The following is a 17241-nucleotide window of genomic DNA, read 5'->3' as shown; positions in this document are numbered from 1 at the left end:
GTTACTATGAAACGCTTACAATTTTGAGCATCTTTAACAACAAAATACTTGGATCACTGAATATATCCTGGTGTATTCCCTGCTTGGATCGTTCATAAATAATAATTAATAAATAACTTTTTATTAAATTCACGTCTTAAATCAAATACACTATCAATATTATTTAATCAACCATTCAAAATATTCCCGATGCCATGTCAAATGTTTAAAACTGTCACTGTCTTGTCATCATATTCTACTCTCAGTGCGTTGTATGACAAAGATAGCGAATGTTCGATTTGGAAAATATCACCACGGACATGGTGTCCATTTTTTTCAAATCCTGAAAAAACTAATAAATATTAAAAAAAAACTCAGAATGAAAAACTATTATTATTAATTAGAATTATTATCGAGGGCCGAAAGTCCCTTATAATAAATAAATAGTTTCTTTTGAATGAGATATTTGAAATTAAAAATCACACTACATTTTCTCTTAGCTTTTCACCCCTGTAACTTATTAAAATAAACATTATAGAAGTTTTCAGGGGCTCTCGGCCCTCGGTAAGAACGTAATCTTTCATTCTGCGTTTAAAGGACATCGCACACATCTTATGGAAAATATAATGTCACTCAAATTCAATAAAATTTATAAGAATAGATTCGTTTTAAATAAACGGTCAAATCTTATCATTGCGCCAACTCTATATTTTCAATAATAAGAGCAGAAATTGATATAAATAAATCTGAAATCAAATGGGTACGTACACCTGGTTCCAAAAAAAACTGATACGACTCTTGACGCGTATTTTGTCGAAAATTGAGCAGTGTATTTTGAAGGATAAATACTTAATATTTACATACTGTCAATGTCACTGCCAAATCTTAAAATTTGTCAGATAGCTTATTCTGTTCCACGGTTATTAGACTTTATTATTAATCTTTATTATTAATACTTTCTCCGCAACTGAGGGTATCTTATCAACTGTATTGTTTTACAATAGATGATAAAATAAAAATATTGACAGTTCAAAAATGTGAACATTATTGCATTGTGTGTGGCCTAAGTTAGGGCTGAAAACTGAAATGTATTACATTTTTACAAAATTTTGGAATATGTTTAATTACGTAGACCAATTTTAACAGTTGTTTTCAATACAGATTTGAATCATCTACAAATAGTTTCTAATGTCTTTTGATGTCAAACAATTAGGGAAGCTGGAATTCAACAGTTTAGAATTTTACATTGAGTTAATGCAAAATTGTGACGCATGTCAAAATTCTCAATGTATTTTAATTGTATTCATTTTTTTTCGAATCCTGAGAAAGCTAATAAATATTTTTGAAAAATTTAAACTCAGAATGAAAGACTACATTATTACCGAGGGCTGAAAGTCCCTGAAAACTTCTATAATATTTATTTTAATAAGTTACAGGGCTGAAAATAAAAAAAGTGTGATATTTAATTTCAAATATTTCATTCAATAGAAACTGCTTGTTTATTCTAAGGGGCTTTCCGCCCTCGGTAATAATGTAATCTTTCATCCTGCGTTTAAATGTTTCTAAAATACTTATTAGTTTTTTCATGAATCAGTTGTTTGTTGTTTGTTTATTTTATTATTTGTCTGTCATAATAAATATAATGTCAGATCAATCAAATACACTGCTCAACATGATGAAATCTTGCTAAGAGTCGTATCAGTTTTTTTAGGAACCGGCTGTACATAAGTTAGAGAGAGAAAAAATATTTTAAAATACCCAAATTGTCGGTACTCCATAAATCAGCGGATTAGTTTCACTAATCCGCTTAGGCCCAGCGGGATTTAAGCTCTTTTGAATAGCACCCAGAGCAATAGTGATTGTAACTGACACTTTTACTGACTCCAAAAATGTGATTTCGATAAACTTTAATTGCAATTTGCGCCGTAATTAATCATAATTAAGAGTTGGCGCAATGATAAGATTTGACCGTTAATTTAAAACGAATCTATTCGTATAAATTTTATTGAATTTGAGTGACATTATATTTTCCATAAGATGTGTGCGATGTCCTTTTTCAAAAATACTTAGTTAGTTTTCTCAGGATTCGAAAAAAATGAACCCCGATTTAAATAGCATTGCAGCCGAAAATACGTAACCATCCCCTCAAACGCGTATCATAAAATTATACCTACACATACATTATTCTATAGGGCGCGGCATTTGGAATATTTGCGTATGTTGTCAAAAATTAAGAGAAAAAGCTAAACTTCTATTTATTTTATATCTTAACAAGATTTGACAATATTCAGTTTACGCAAGTAGAACCTCGCAAGATTCTCACAAACCAGACCAGTTCGAATTCCTTTTTAAAGCTACTTCTAGACATTATCGTTATACAGAAAACTCATCACCTATTCACCGCTCACCGATTTTCTTAAGACGGTACCGCCCCGGATATGTCGTCAAAAGCTTAAAAGATCTTAACCTGCAAATTCACTAAACAACTTTCTATACACTGGGGCAGCCAAAAGTTCATACTTTTGTTCTTCGGTCGATTAAAGTACTCTTAAGGGGCGGTCTACACCTGATCGTCTTTTTCAAATCATGTGAACGCCTTGAGTTAGGTTCGCGATGAAATACGATAGGGATTTTTTGCTTTTTTTGAATTGAATGGTTGGTACGAAATGAAAAGTGAAGTCGTTAAAATCCGTTTTGGTGTCATGTGGCATCGTTTCCGGCTTTACTTTGTAACAGGAATTATCATTTCACGTATGAGTATACACATAATGTTGGGAACATTTTTCATTTTACTATATCAACCAAAATGTAGATTAAACTATTATCCTTACTTAGGGAACATTTGGTATATTATTCATGAGTATTTCCATTTTCTATATATACTTAAATGAGCAATAGAAAGAGCAATGGAAAGAGCGATGTTAGGCAGAGCCGGCCCGTGGGTTATATTTCACCCGTGCGAATTACTATTGTGGTGCCTCCCTACCCGTCCCTATTTAGAAAATGGTTATACAAATTTAATGACTATTATATGGTTATTTGTCAAACGTAATAATGAAAAAATAGTTTTAAATTAATAAGAATTGAACTTGAAAATGAATTAAACTTGAAAATGGTAATGTTGAGCTTTGGACATAAAGTGTTAGGCCTTGTAAGGCAATGAGACATGACATTGTGTTTTTGTGGTTTAAGTTTGGCAAAGTCAACTTTTCTAGATTTTCTCTGGGCAAACTCATTTACAATTGCACTAACATCAATATTCTTGAGCACTGCACACTCAATTGACATCCAAGTTAGTCACACTAATCTGTCTTGCGACATGGAGACCTCAAATAATTTTTTACTATTTTCAACTTAAAGAAACTCTTTTCTCCACGCGCGACATACACTGGGAGAGTAAGAAGGATTCGCAGTGCTACACATAGGTTAGGAAAGTTCTCCACAAATCCGTTGTCTGCTAAGTAGCTCAACATGTCAACTGGGCCTTTGATTTTGCCTTTGTCTTCTTTTTCAACATTCTGAATCATGCTGTTGACAAGCTTCGATTCAGAATATCGTTGAAGACCATCAATGTCACTAGAGTTGCACAAGCTTGACTCAATGTTTGAACTTGACTTGAGTTTGACTTAATTTCAAGTCAAACTCAAGTCAATCCTTCTGACAAATTTTTCAAGACAAGTCAAACTGGTCAATCGTACAGGTTTGAAAATTCAAACTGTTTGTCAAACTAGTTTGAAAGAGTTTGAAAAATAATTTATTTAGTAGATATACTTTTTTGTCGAGATAGACATGTTAGTTGCCAATTAAGATAAGAAAATTAATAATACAATATGTGCCACATAAAAGTCAAAATTTTCAATATGTTTTAATTTAAAACTTTTAAATGTAGATATCTATTTTTTTCGAATCCTGAGAAAACTAATAATTATTTTTGAAAAATTTAAACGCAGAATGAAAGATTACGTTATTACCGTGGGCCTAAAGTCTCTTAGAATAAATAGAAAGTTTCTTTTGAATGAATTATTTGCAATTAATAATAACACTAAATTTTCCTTTTTATGTTCACCCCTGTAACTTATTAAAATAAACATTATAGAAGTTTTCAGGGATGTTCGTCCCTCAGACATAATGTAATATTTCATGCTGCGTTTAATTTTTTTTATTCTTATTAGTTTTCTCAGGATTTGAAAAAAATTAATACATTTAAAACACATTGAACATTTTGATAAGCGACATGTTACGCCTATGACTTTAAGGGTTACAATAAAATAGGACTATTTGGTTTTTCAATGGACAGCTCAAAATAAATGATTTGGAATTTTTACGACTTTCTTTTATTAAACAAGGCATTTATTTATCTTAGGGCCAGTTCGAAAAAACATGTGGTACCAAGCTGCTAGTTCACTCGAAAATATGTACCACAATACAAAAGTTAGTTTTCAGTTAGTAATTCAAAACTAACCATAGGGTTATTAGACCTGGATCCCGCGTACCAAAAAAAAGTAGATTAATAGAAAGCTGAAAATTTGTTAATAGCATAACGGTGTCTAGTAGGACAAACTTTGATGTACGGGGTTCCAATATTATTGTCACCAGAGGTGGCTCTAACCGTCAGAGATAGCTATACAGTGCATGTTTATTATTAGTTCAGATATACTTTCCAGTTTACGTTAACTTTGACAGATACTTGTCAGTGTACGTACGTCAACTTAAATAACATTATAATTGAACATAAAAAGTAGCAGAGGAAGCAAAATTTTAACGTTATACGAATTAAAATGTCTTGATATTGGGTATCTTTTCAACGTGTTTTCAATCTTTATTTTTTGTTTGGAAAAGTGATCATAACAATACTGAATATAGCCGCAGTTGGCCGTGACGTCACACTCCGGCGGTCTTTCAGATTAAAACAAGACATACGTAATTTTTTGCACGGATAGCTTTGATCCCAATAATTATGGATCCCTATAGCGGAGCTAGTGCTATACATCGCGTAAGTTCGCAAAAATTACTTCACGCACTGTTTCATACAATATTTTATCTACGATAAACAAATAAAAAAACGGTAACTGTTGGCCACTGGAATTCATTTCTATTCTACAATTTTTAGAACTTTGACATTTAAAAATTCTAACTTCTTTCAAACCACAAAACTGTCAAAACTTTTGTTGTAATTTATTGTTCACACATCATCACCATGACAACGCAAAAGTTCAGGATATTTGATTATATGAAAGTGTGACAAAAAACAGTGCGAAAAAGTAAATCCCATTTAAAATACATTGTTACTTCACGCACACTTTAAATCCTTCACGCACTGCGCTATCTATAATGACAGTTTTCACAAACTAAAAACTTATAGAAAAATAATTAAACAAGAAAATCTACGATTTCGTTTTGATTAAAATCTGTCTTCCTCCATCCCCCGATAGTACTATTTCTAGCTCTACCTGTTTTCAAGGAGGCACTGAGGAAGACAGATTTTTACCATCACGGCCGTAGATTCTCGATATAAATTAAAACAATTTATATCGCAGTATGGATAGAACGCCCTCTAACGGGGAATAAGCGAAATGAATTTCGACTCGATTCGAGTTCTCTGCTTAACCCAGGTATAACCATATCAACAGGCACCGCTAGGAAAACATTCCACTTTGCGATTCAGAGAACCCATATGAAACGGGTCTGTGTACTCTATACAGAGTATGTCATTAGTAAAATAATAAAATAAGAAAATCTACGGTTTCGTTTTGATTAAAATCTGTCTTCCTCCATCCCCCGATCAAAAACTTATTCAAAAACTTATAGGTACATATTATGACATAGGGTAGATAAAATATTTTTTTCCACCTACCTCTACCGAAAGTATACTTTTCCGGACCTGATTGTAGGGAGCAAAGTTGTACTTTTCCTCCCTAGGGAGGAAAAGTAAAAGTGAGGTTACGGTATTTCATTCATGAAATATAACTTATTGACGCCCTGTACAATATCTATTTGCTATTACGTAAGTATCTATATATTTTAACGTTTATTTATAAAACACCCTGTATTTTGCAGAATCGTAAAAAATAGTAAATTGTTATTTTGATTTAACAATGTTTACATTAATAATTTGACTTATATTTGACAGTTGACAGTTATATTGTACCTCCTTGTTAGTTTCAGTTTTAATAAATTTTGTTGGTTAGTTACATAAATAAGTTAAGTAAAAATGAAAAAAATATTTGATATTTGAGGAAGGTGGAAAAACCATATGTATAACATGGGAGTAAAGTGCCTTTTCCTCCCTTGAATGATTACTGCCCTCCGCTACGCGTCGGGCAGTAAACTTCATTCTCGGGAGGAAAAGTAACACTTTCCTCCCTTGTTATACAAATAGCTATTTCTACGACCGTTTAATAACATGCTCATTATTCGCTATTTTTTCATAGATAATAGCGCCCATTACTGTACCCATTACTCACGGGCTGAAGTTACTCACGGGTCATTACTCACGGGCTGAAGTTAGATTCAAGTGGCGCATGCCACTTTTAATATTAATCGTATATAAACTGCAAATAAAATTATTTAAACTTGTTTATTTAATACAATAATAATTGTAATTTATACCAATAATTAACTTCGAAAAATTTTTAAAGGAATTTTAACTGAAACAATGTCAGTATATTTTGTACGTTTATATCTTGTTTACTAAAAATTTTGACGTTTATCATTTAATTTAGTGACAGTGACATTAGCGGATTTTGTTTATGTTAATTGGAATTTACAACTAATATTTTGTTTGTTTTTCAAGTTATATTGTGTTAAATATGTTACAACATATTATGTATAGTTATATATTACTATATTACCGTACACATGGCCTACTTTGCCCAGCAAATTTCAGTTTTATTTAAATATTTCTTTTCTTAGCACATATAAATAAATACAAAAATTATTTTGAGAACTCTCGAAATATTAACCGAGAATGTTCTTATCATTTTTTATAAAAATCTGTAACACAGCCGAGAAAAAAAATAAATACAAGGTGAGCAAAGTTGCCCCGGAAAAGTTCAACATTGCCCACCTATTTTAAATTCACTGTAGGGCAAAATTAAAACGTAATAGGACTACTTTGCCCATGGCATACATTTTAATTTGTCTACTATCCCCACGATATACGTTTTTAATTTTATTTTTTAATAAAACTAGAACAAAAAAGCTCGATTTTTCAGAGTTTTTTTTTCAATTTCGGAGAAAATTTTATTAAAAAATTAGAAAAAAAATTATTACACTTTTATTATACAAATAGAAAAAAATATTATTTTATTTAAAAAAAAAACACGAAAAATTATAACTGAAAACCACTTAAATTTTCTTTAAAAGAAAAATATCCTCTTCTACATTTGGAAGGTTCCTTTAATATTTTTATAATGTCTTCAAAATTGACGTCCGATATGTCTAATATGTTTGGATAAATAAAACCACTTATATTTTTTCTTAAAAATTTTACGGTGTAGTATGTATTGTCGTCGTTTATTTCTACTATAATTCCGATGAAATGTTTAACATTTTTTTTTGTAAGAAATTGGACCACCACAAAAGTACCAATTTTTAAATTATTTCCATCTACTTCGATATTTTCACCAGACTCGATATTTTCAACCATTTCATCCTGCTCTTCTTCATGTAATTCATCTGCCTCTCCACCAATATCATCATCACGGTTAGTCATCTCCATTTCTTCTGCTAAATTTTCGTTGTCACTCGTCTCCGTCTCTATTTCTTCTTCTAAATCCTCGTTCCCACTTCCCTCCTGATTCTGACCAATTTCTTCAAATTGAACTGATTGACCGGGTTGGAAAGTTGATGCATCAAACCATCCAGATTTTGTTCTATTATACAATGTACGAGGGGGACCACCCGCTATCCATCTATCATATAATCTTTCCGCTTTATAAAGGGCATACAGTGGTAGGCGTTCTCCTGTTGCGGTAACTGCGAACATTACAGACACTGCCCTTTTAGTGGCAGTCATGTATCTTTCCGGGTATTTTGTCCCAAGTCGAAATACACATTTTTGGGTACCAGGGTCATCTGACAGATTTGTCTCGTCATAATTAAGATATTTTGAGGTTCGATATTTTCAAGTGTTATTTTTTAATTATTAAAATATGCCTCTATGATTTCTTCAGTGTTGGCTGCCCTGGATCGTTTAACGTTTTGGCAGTGCCTTTGAGTTAAAATGTGCTTATGTCGTGACAAAGAAGCCTTGACCCAGTCACAGCTAGGAAGATTGTTGTTAGAGAAATAAACAACTCGAGTTCCTCGGGCATCTAAATATTGTTTGACAAGCATTCTAATCTCCAGGCTTGTTAAAGGAGCACCATATTCTGCACTTGCTGTAACAACATCCACTAAATGACGTTCTTCTATTTTAGTGAGTGTAAGGGGATGGCCAATGGAGGAAACATGCGTTCGTTTAATTTTATTCAGAATGGTGCGGCGTGGCACCTTAAAACGTTCTTCTGCCTGACGGGAACTTAAACCTCCTCTCACTGCTTCCACAGCTCGTTCAAGCATGGCTTCAGAGTAGTTTACATACTGCCTTGCTCCCAATTATTTTCTGCTTTTTCTTGGCATTTTGATTGGTCCTTGAACGAAAAAAAAAACACAATTAGGTAAATACTGACATGCTGTTTTACGTAAAAATACTTTTTGACGTTAAACTCAAAAGCACACTTCCGTTTCCTTTTAAATGCCTCTAAAACATTTTATATAAAAAAATAAAAAATAAAAAATTAAAGACAAATGACAGGACAACATTGCCCACTTGGATTTTAATTTTTAAAGAAGAAACATGTAATCCCTGATAAACGTTTCATCGCAAATTCAGTTAAAGCAATACTAAATAAGACGTATAAACAAATATTTAGTTAATATTCCTACTGGTGTATACCCAGCAGTGCTTAGCTTTTACCCTAAAAAAACTACAAACACGTGTTCAAATTTCTTACCTTACTACAAGCGTTACACTTCAGTTACACAGGTTAGATCACACTGTCTTGATTTCTGCATGTTTCTTAGTGCGCGCGTAAACGTCTGTTGTACTTTGCTATGTTGCCAAGTATTTTTTTTGCAAATATTATAACCCTTACAGTGGGCAAAGTTGAACCCACTGGGCAAAGTAGGCCATGTTTACGGTATATATAGTTAAATGTAAATATACATTATAACTATATATTATGAAATACGTCCACAGACAACAGCCATTTCCTATTTATTAGATTCACTGACAGTAGGTACAAATTTAAGCTTATAATTTTTCGGAAACGAATAGAACTTATATTGACATTTCTAGTTGTATTTTTACAATAAATAAGAATTTAGTAATAGTAGGCAACCAATTATTCAGCCACGTCCTAGGGGTAAATAGTATTAAGTATTTCTGTAAATTATTATAATTTAAATCTCGAGTAGTTGATAATTAAATTTTTTACTAATTAAAATAAAAAAAAGTCGTAGAAAAAGTATAGTATTCTACTCGCATGTAATGGCTATTACTCACTCTGATGAATTACGACACTCGCCTACGGCTCGTGTCGCAAACTTCATCATCGTGAGTAATAGCCATCATTACATGCTCGTTGAATAATATACTATTATCTACTCTATGTCATATTATGTATAAGTTTTTAGTTTGTGAAAACTGTCATTATAGATAGCAGTGTGTGAAGGGTTTAAAGTGTACGTGAAGTAACAATGTATTTTAAATGGGATTTACTTTTTCGCACTGTTTTTTGGCACACTTTCATATTATCAAATATTCTTAACGTTCGCGTTGTCATGGTGATGACATAATGAGCAATAAATTACAACAAAAGTTTTGAAAGTTTTGTAGTTTGAAAGAAGTTAGAATTTTTAAATGTCAAAGTTCTAAAAATTGTAGAATAGAAATGAATTCCAGTGACGAAGTGTTACAGTTTTTTATTGGTTTATCGTAGATAAAATATTGTATGAAACTGTGCGTGAAGTACTTTTTACGAACTTACGTGATGTATAGCACTCGCTCCGCTGTCGCTCGTGCTCTAAACATCGCGTGCGTTCGCAAAAAGCATACTTCACGAACTGTTTCATAAACAACTATTTTGTGCAATAAGTCAAAAAATGATTTACTTACTTACTTAGTCCTAAGCCTTTCTACCTTTAGGTGTAAGGCTGGTGGAGTTGAGTTTGGCATTGTAGTCTCCATGCTTTCCGATCTTGCGTTAGGTTTCTTGCACTTTCCAATGTCAATCCCTTCTTCTCGACTTCTTTCCTGATTTCATCTACCCACATAACTCTTGGTCTCCCTCTTTTGTTTTTCCCCTGCACTCTCGTTTCGAAGACTCGTTTTGTAAGCCTCTCGTTCGACATTCTACACACGTGCCCGAAAGTTGTCCTCCTACTATTTTTTCATTGATTGGTTCTAGTTTTAGTTTTGTCTAATTGTTTCGTTTCGTATTTTGTCTGTCCTCTTTCTGTTTGCTATTTTCCTCAGGAACCTCATTTCCATAGCATTGATTCTGGATTTTTGTCTCCCCGTCAATGTCCATGTCTCGCTGCTATACATGATTGTTGGTCTAACTACTGATTTAACGACTGCCGTTTTTACTTTTTCCGGTATCTCTTTTTTCCCAAAAAATGTTGTTTTCATAGTGTTAAATAAGCTTCCTGTTCGTCCCATTCTCTCGTTTATTTCCATGTCTTGTTTACCATTTGATTCGATTATTACTCCTAGGTATTTAAAATATTCCACTTGCTCTAGTTGTTTCCCGTCTAATTCTATTGCGTGTGTCTTCCTCGTATTTGAAATTATCATTGTTTTTGTTTTCTCTGTATTAATTTTCATATTTATGTTTGATAGTTCTTCTAGGATTTCAAGATTGTTCCGTAAGTCTTCTCTGTTTTCTGCTACCAATACCATGTCGTCTGCAAATAGTAGCTCCGATAGTTGAGTCTGTTTCATTTGCCAGTATCCTAATGTTAGTTTTCTCATTCTTCTCTTGGCTTTCTTTATCGCTTCATCCAGTACCACTGAGAATAGCAGTGGACTCAGCACGCATCCCTGTTTGACGCCTTGACTTATAGAAAATTTTCTGGATTCCTCGTTATTGGTTCTTACTGTATTTGTATTATTTTTGTACATATCCTCTATTACTTCTATTATGTGTCTGTCGACTCCCCTTTCTGTTAGTGTCTTCCAAACATCCTTTCTTCGTATTCTGTCAAACGCCTTTTCCAGGTCAATGAAGCACATATGTATCTCTCTATTCTTCTTGATTACCTTCTCACTTACTTGTATTAATGTGAATATTAGGTCTTGCGTGCTTCTGTCCTTCCTGAATCCACACTGTGTGTCTTCCATAGTTGTTTCTATTTGGGTTTTTATTCTTGTCTCTATTATTCTTGCGAATACCTTCCCAGGGATACTTGATATGGTGATTACTACCTTCTCACTTACTTGTCTTAATGTGAATATTAGGTCTTGCGTGCTTCTGTCCTTCCTGAATCCACACTGTGTGTCTTCCATAGTTGTTTCTATTTGGGTTTTTATTCTTGTCTCTATTATTCTTGCGAATACCTTCCCAGGGTTACTTGATATGGTGATACCTCGGTAATTATTACAGTTTCTCTTGTCTCCCTTTTTGTGTTGGTAATATAATGTCTTTCTTCCAGTCCTTTGGTAATTCTGCTCTATTTATGATATCATTCATTAGTTCTTTCATGCTATCCATTCCCCTCTGTCCCCATGAATTTTATCATTTCCGGGGTGATATGATCCTTGCCTGGTGCTTTGCCCAGTTTTACTCTTTCTATTGCTTTCTCTAATTCCTCTCTTGTTATGGATTCCACTTGTTGTTCTTCATTCCTTTCTTGTATCTCCCCTATGTTGTCCTTGTCTACATGAGTTAGCTCTTTGAAATGTTCTCTCCATCTTTCCATTATTTGTTTTTCTTCTGTTAGTACGTTTCGATTCTTGTCTTTTATATTCGGCGTAATGTGCTCTTTATTTTGTCTGAGTTGTTTTAATGTACCGTAGAAGAGTTTTTGGTTTTCCCTATAATTTTTTGTCATTTTTTGTCCAAATCTCTCCCATGACCTTTCCTTTCCTGCTTTCACCGCTATTTTAACCTCTTTCCTTTTTTATTTATATGCTTCGTAATCTTCCGGGTGTTTTGTGCTTAGGTATCTCTTCCATTTGTCTTTTTTGTTCTTTATTTTCTCTCGTAGTTCTTCCGTCCACCATTTTGTTCTCCTCATGTTAGTATTTGCTATTTTTGCTTTCCCGCAAGTTTCCTCAGCTGCTTTGATTATGCTGGTTTTTAGATATTCCCATTTTTTTCTATATTTGTATTTTTTGCCCTACCTTTCAAAGTATTATCTAATTTTTCTTGGAATTTCTTCTTATATATTTCCTCTTTTAATTTGTAACTTTTTATTTTTTAATTTACTACCTTTCTTCTCTTTTCTTCTTTTTCCTCTGTTGTTCTCATTCTCATTATTACTAGATGGTGGTCACTGCCAATCTCCGAGCCTCTTTTCACTTTCGTATCCTGTACTCTTTTCCATTTGTTGCTGCTTACCAAAAAGTAATCTATGATTGATTTTTCGTTTCTGCTGTCTTGTACTCTCGTGTATTTGTGTACTTCTTTATGTTTAAATTTTGTATTTGTTATAACTAGTTTGTTCTCCAAACATCTTTCTATTATTCTTTCACCATTTCTGTTTAGCATTTCTTCTCCTTCTTTTCCCATGCACTCCTCTATTCCGCTGTTGTTGTTTTCGACTCTACCGTTTAGATCTCCCATTACACTTATGTTTTCTTCCCCATTATCAATTTGCATTTGGAGCTCCTCGAAAAATTTATCTTTCTCTTCCTTTCTTGCATCTTCATTTACTCTGTAGGCTGTTATTATTGTTCATATTTCTTCGTCCATCAGTTTCATTTTCACCGATAATATTCTCTGGTTAACATATGTTTCTTCTATAACGTGTTGTAGTCTATTCGGAGCAATTATTATCCCGACTCCTTCTTTTGCTCTCTCTTTTGTATCCGCTCCTACCCAAAGTAACCAATATCCTTTGTGTATTTTCTTAAGACCTTTTCCTTTCATCGTCGTTTCTGTTATTCCTAGTATTTCTATTTTTTGTCTTATCATATCTTCTACCAGTTCTTCCTCTTTTCCATTGATGCTTCTCACATTCCATGTTCCCATTTTTATCACTCCTTTTTTCTGCAATCTAGCTTTCCCCTTCTTCCTATTTTCATCCTTGTTTACCTTTGCATCATCTTTTTCCCTATCGCTTTTCCCATTCATTGCCTTGGTCGTCATTGTTGTGGGTCCGGTCTCATTGTTTTCTTTTAGTTTTTTGGAGTCCCTTCCCCGATATTTCTGTGAGTTTGTATAAGTTTTTCTTTATTATGGTCCCATTTCCACTCCTTTCCATTAATCTCCAGTTTCGTATATCCTATCTTCGTAGTATTACCTTTGTCTTTTTCTTCTTTTGCCATTTTCCTAATTTTTTCTTGTATTTCCCTTTCCTTTCTTGTTAAATCTGATTCTATATACACCTTTTGTACCTGTAGATTTTTCAGTTTTCCTTTGTTTTTTAGTACACTCAGCTTATCCGTTAGGTTCTCCATTTCTGCTACAAAGATTTGGTCGCCGATCTTCACCGCTCCTCTCAGTTTGACCTCTAATTTCAGATTTCTTCCTATGAAGTGTTCTACTGACTCCGTTACAGGCTTTCCGTCGGTAGCATCTAGTGTTAGGCCTTTTAATACTATATTATTTCTCCATCTATCTTTTTCCAATTGTTATATTCTATTGTTTGCCATTTTTAAACCTTCTTCCAATTTTTCGATTTTTTCTTTCAGCTCCTTAATATATTCCATCGTTTCTTTTTGGTCTTTCCGTACGGTTCTTATTTCTGCCATCATTTCGTCATTTTTCCACATAACTTCCCGCATCATTTTTATCATCTCTTCATTTGTGTCGTTGCTTTTATTCGGTGTTCATCTCGTCAGGTTACTCTTTTCAAAATATAATTTATTTTCTTTATATTTTTTTCTTCTTAGATTCTTCGTCGCTACTATCAGATAGTTCTTCATTCTTTCTTCAATCCTTTCGGATTGTTCCTGTTCCGCCACTGGCCATTTTAAATTAAATGTTAAATGTTATCCTCAGCACTAATATAAATATTATTATTATACACTTAGAAGTTTATTTTTATTTCGCACAAGAACGCTTTTTAAGTTTAACGATTATCGATAACGATAACGCTAGGTCTTTTAAAAACCGGTGTTTTTATTGTGATAGGTTTCGAATCCGAAATTACCTTATCGCCAATACACCGGCCACACGACCTCTCGCTTTTCCTGCCAAACTCGAACCCAGTCAAAAAATTACGTTGCAATAATTCTACGGACGTCAAAAGCAAGAAAGGGTTATTTTATCAAGAATAACTAGAATAAAAAAAAAATAAAAAAACATTGCGAAAATTGTAAAACTGAATTGCAAAAACATTGCAGCCTTTTGCTTTTAAATATTTAGAATATCTTTTTCGCTATTGCCTGTGAAAAAGTTGTTTCATATTCGAAAAGCTGTCATTTTTCACATATTCAAAAAAACACTGTCTTACAATAATTTAGGAACGAAGTTAGTCACTTTTGTTTTTAGCTCATAGCTTGTTTGTTTATAACAATTAAGATACCCAATTAGTGGCATTTTAAAGATAAATGACTGAAGTTTAATTGAATAATTGAAAAAGATTTCTTTGAAGAAAGTCGTCATAAAATTAGCGGTACACTCTGTAGCTCTGGTTCTTGTTGGTGGATTTTGACGACTCTTTTTTAATTTGTTCATATAATCTTTTCGTACATTACGAATACGACTTTTGTTCATAAACGTATTGTTAAATTCATAATTTAAACGGTTTAAACAAATTTCAACAAAAAAAATTGAACGATATTGTTAGAACGATTTTTATTGGAAAACATAGGAATAGAACACTTACTCTTGAATTTAAAATAAATTATTGTAAATTTTAATAAAATTAAAATTATTCCTAATTTAATACATTATTTATGTACAACAATAAATCTTTATCAAACTACATGTTTGCCATATTTAAGTTATTGTAAATTTAACTGTAAATGATCAATTCCTATTGACAATTATGTTTTGTCAACAAAAATCGTCCTAAAACTGTCTTAAAACATTTAGTTCAACAATTTACAAGGTAAATTTATTAACAAAAGGTATATTCATAATGTAGGTACCTACGTAAAGAGTACAGACACATTATAAAAAGAAACGTCAAAATCCATCAACAAGAACCGGGGATATTCTACACCTCGAATTTTGGAGTTATATTTAATTTGTCGATATCGCTGATTAGAAAAAAGGGACAAACTTCATTAAGAAGCATCGCAGGAAAACTTTTTTTAAGCTTACCAACTTTTCGAATATAAAAATTAATTTCTCCCCTAGAAATTGCAAAAAAGTTATTAAAATTGTTTATAAGCAAAAAAATTGCAATGTTCTTGTTATTTAATGTTGTCTTATTTTTTAACTTTTTTTTAATTCTTTTGATAGGCTCTGACTTTGATAGACTGAAAATTAAAAATTTTAAATTTTTACAGTTTTCTAAGAAACACATTAGTAGTAAATAAATTCTACATATCCAACAATGAGTAAACATTCAAAATCGCAATTTTAAAGCAATAGTTACCTGCAAGTTCGTTCAAAAATAAAAATTCTTTACTTTTTACAAGTAGACCAAAGTTCTTAAAATGCTGGATTTTTGGCCTTCAATCATTAATAATTTAAAAACTTCATGCAGGAAAGATAGAGGTTTTGATATTGAGTACCATGAAACTTAATAACTTAACATGTAAGTGTATTAGAATTTGTTAGAATTATTTATTTATTATTTATTAGAATTACATATACAGTGCGTCCATAAAGTAACGCATAAATTCATTATTTCGTAAACCAGCTGCATTAATGAAAAATCCTGAAACGGGTCGATTTTTATTTTTAGATTCAGATTTTTTGGCATATATATGTCGTACTAGTGACGTCATCCATCTGGGCGCGATGACGTAATCGATGATTTTTTAAATGAGAATAGGGGTCATGTGATAGCTCATTTGAAAGGGTATTCAATTCTCTATTCACTAATATAAACAGTAACCTAAATATTTATACAAGGTGTAAAAAAAAAACATTTTTTTAATTAAAATAATTGAGACAAAAAGAAGAATGTACGTAATTTATTTAATTCAAAATACGTTTTACTGTTGTCAGAAAACAGGAAAAAAATGTTTATTTGAGAAATAAATATTGTTTTTTGCTTAAATTCAATGTTAAAGCTGCCACCCACCTGTCGCTTGGCAGTTTGAACATTTCGTTTAAGCGAAATGTTTATTTGTCAAATAAATTTTTTTTCTGTTTACTGACAGTAGTAAAATGTATTTTGAATTAAATAATTACATTATATTCTTCTTTTTGGCTCACTTAGTTTAATTAAAAAAATGTTTTTTGAACACACTGTATAAATAATTATGTTAATGTTTATATTATTGGATAGGGAATTGAATACCCTTTCAAATGAGCTATCATATGACCCCTATTCTTATTTAAAAAAATCATCGATTACGTCATCACGCCCAGATGGATGACGTCACTAGTATGATATATATGTAAAAAACCCGTAATTTAAAAATAAAAATCGACCTATTTCGGGAATTTTCATTAAAGTAAACGGTTTACGAGATAACGAATTTATGCGTTGCTTTATGGAATTTATGGCGAATTAGAATTTATTTTAAAATAATTTTATTTTGCAAGTTCAGTATTATTCACAATTGCTACCATCTGTCTTCTTTATGTATATTATCTTTATTCTATATCAGTTCCCACATTCTATTCAGAAATGAAAAATTTGGAATTTTGATTTATATTTAAGATAACAACAGTTTACCTTTTCGTTTGCTTACAATAGTGTCACAAGCGAGATTATAGATATAGAAGTCGTGTTGTATGATGATAAGTTTGTGGTTTTTGTTAACTTTTGTGAGGTGACATTTTTAATAGTAATATAATATATACAGTGTGGAAGGCACTTATGGAATAAAATTATTTTTGGCCTTGTTTCAAAATATTATAAAAAACGCTGAGACCCGTCGATTTTTAAATAAAAATGTGCAATATTCAAACATAAATTTAAATGTAC

This window comes from Diabrotica virgifera, chromosome 4, assembly GCF_917563875.1.
Source record: "Diabrotica virgifera virgifera chromosome 4, PGI_DIABVI_V3a".
In the NCBI taxonomy this organism is placed as follows: Eukaryota; Metazoa; Arthropoda; class Insecta; order Coleoptera; family Chrysomelidae; genus Diabrotica; species Diabrotica virgifera.
This window is presented reverse-complemented; position numbering follows the sequence as displayed.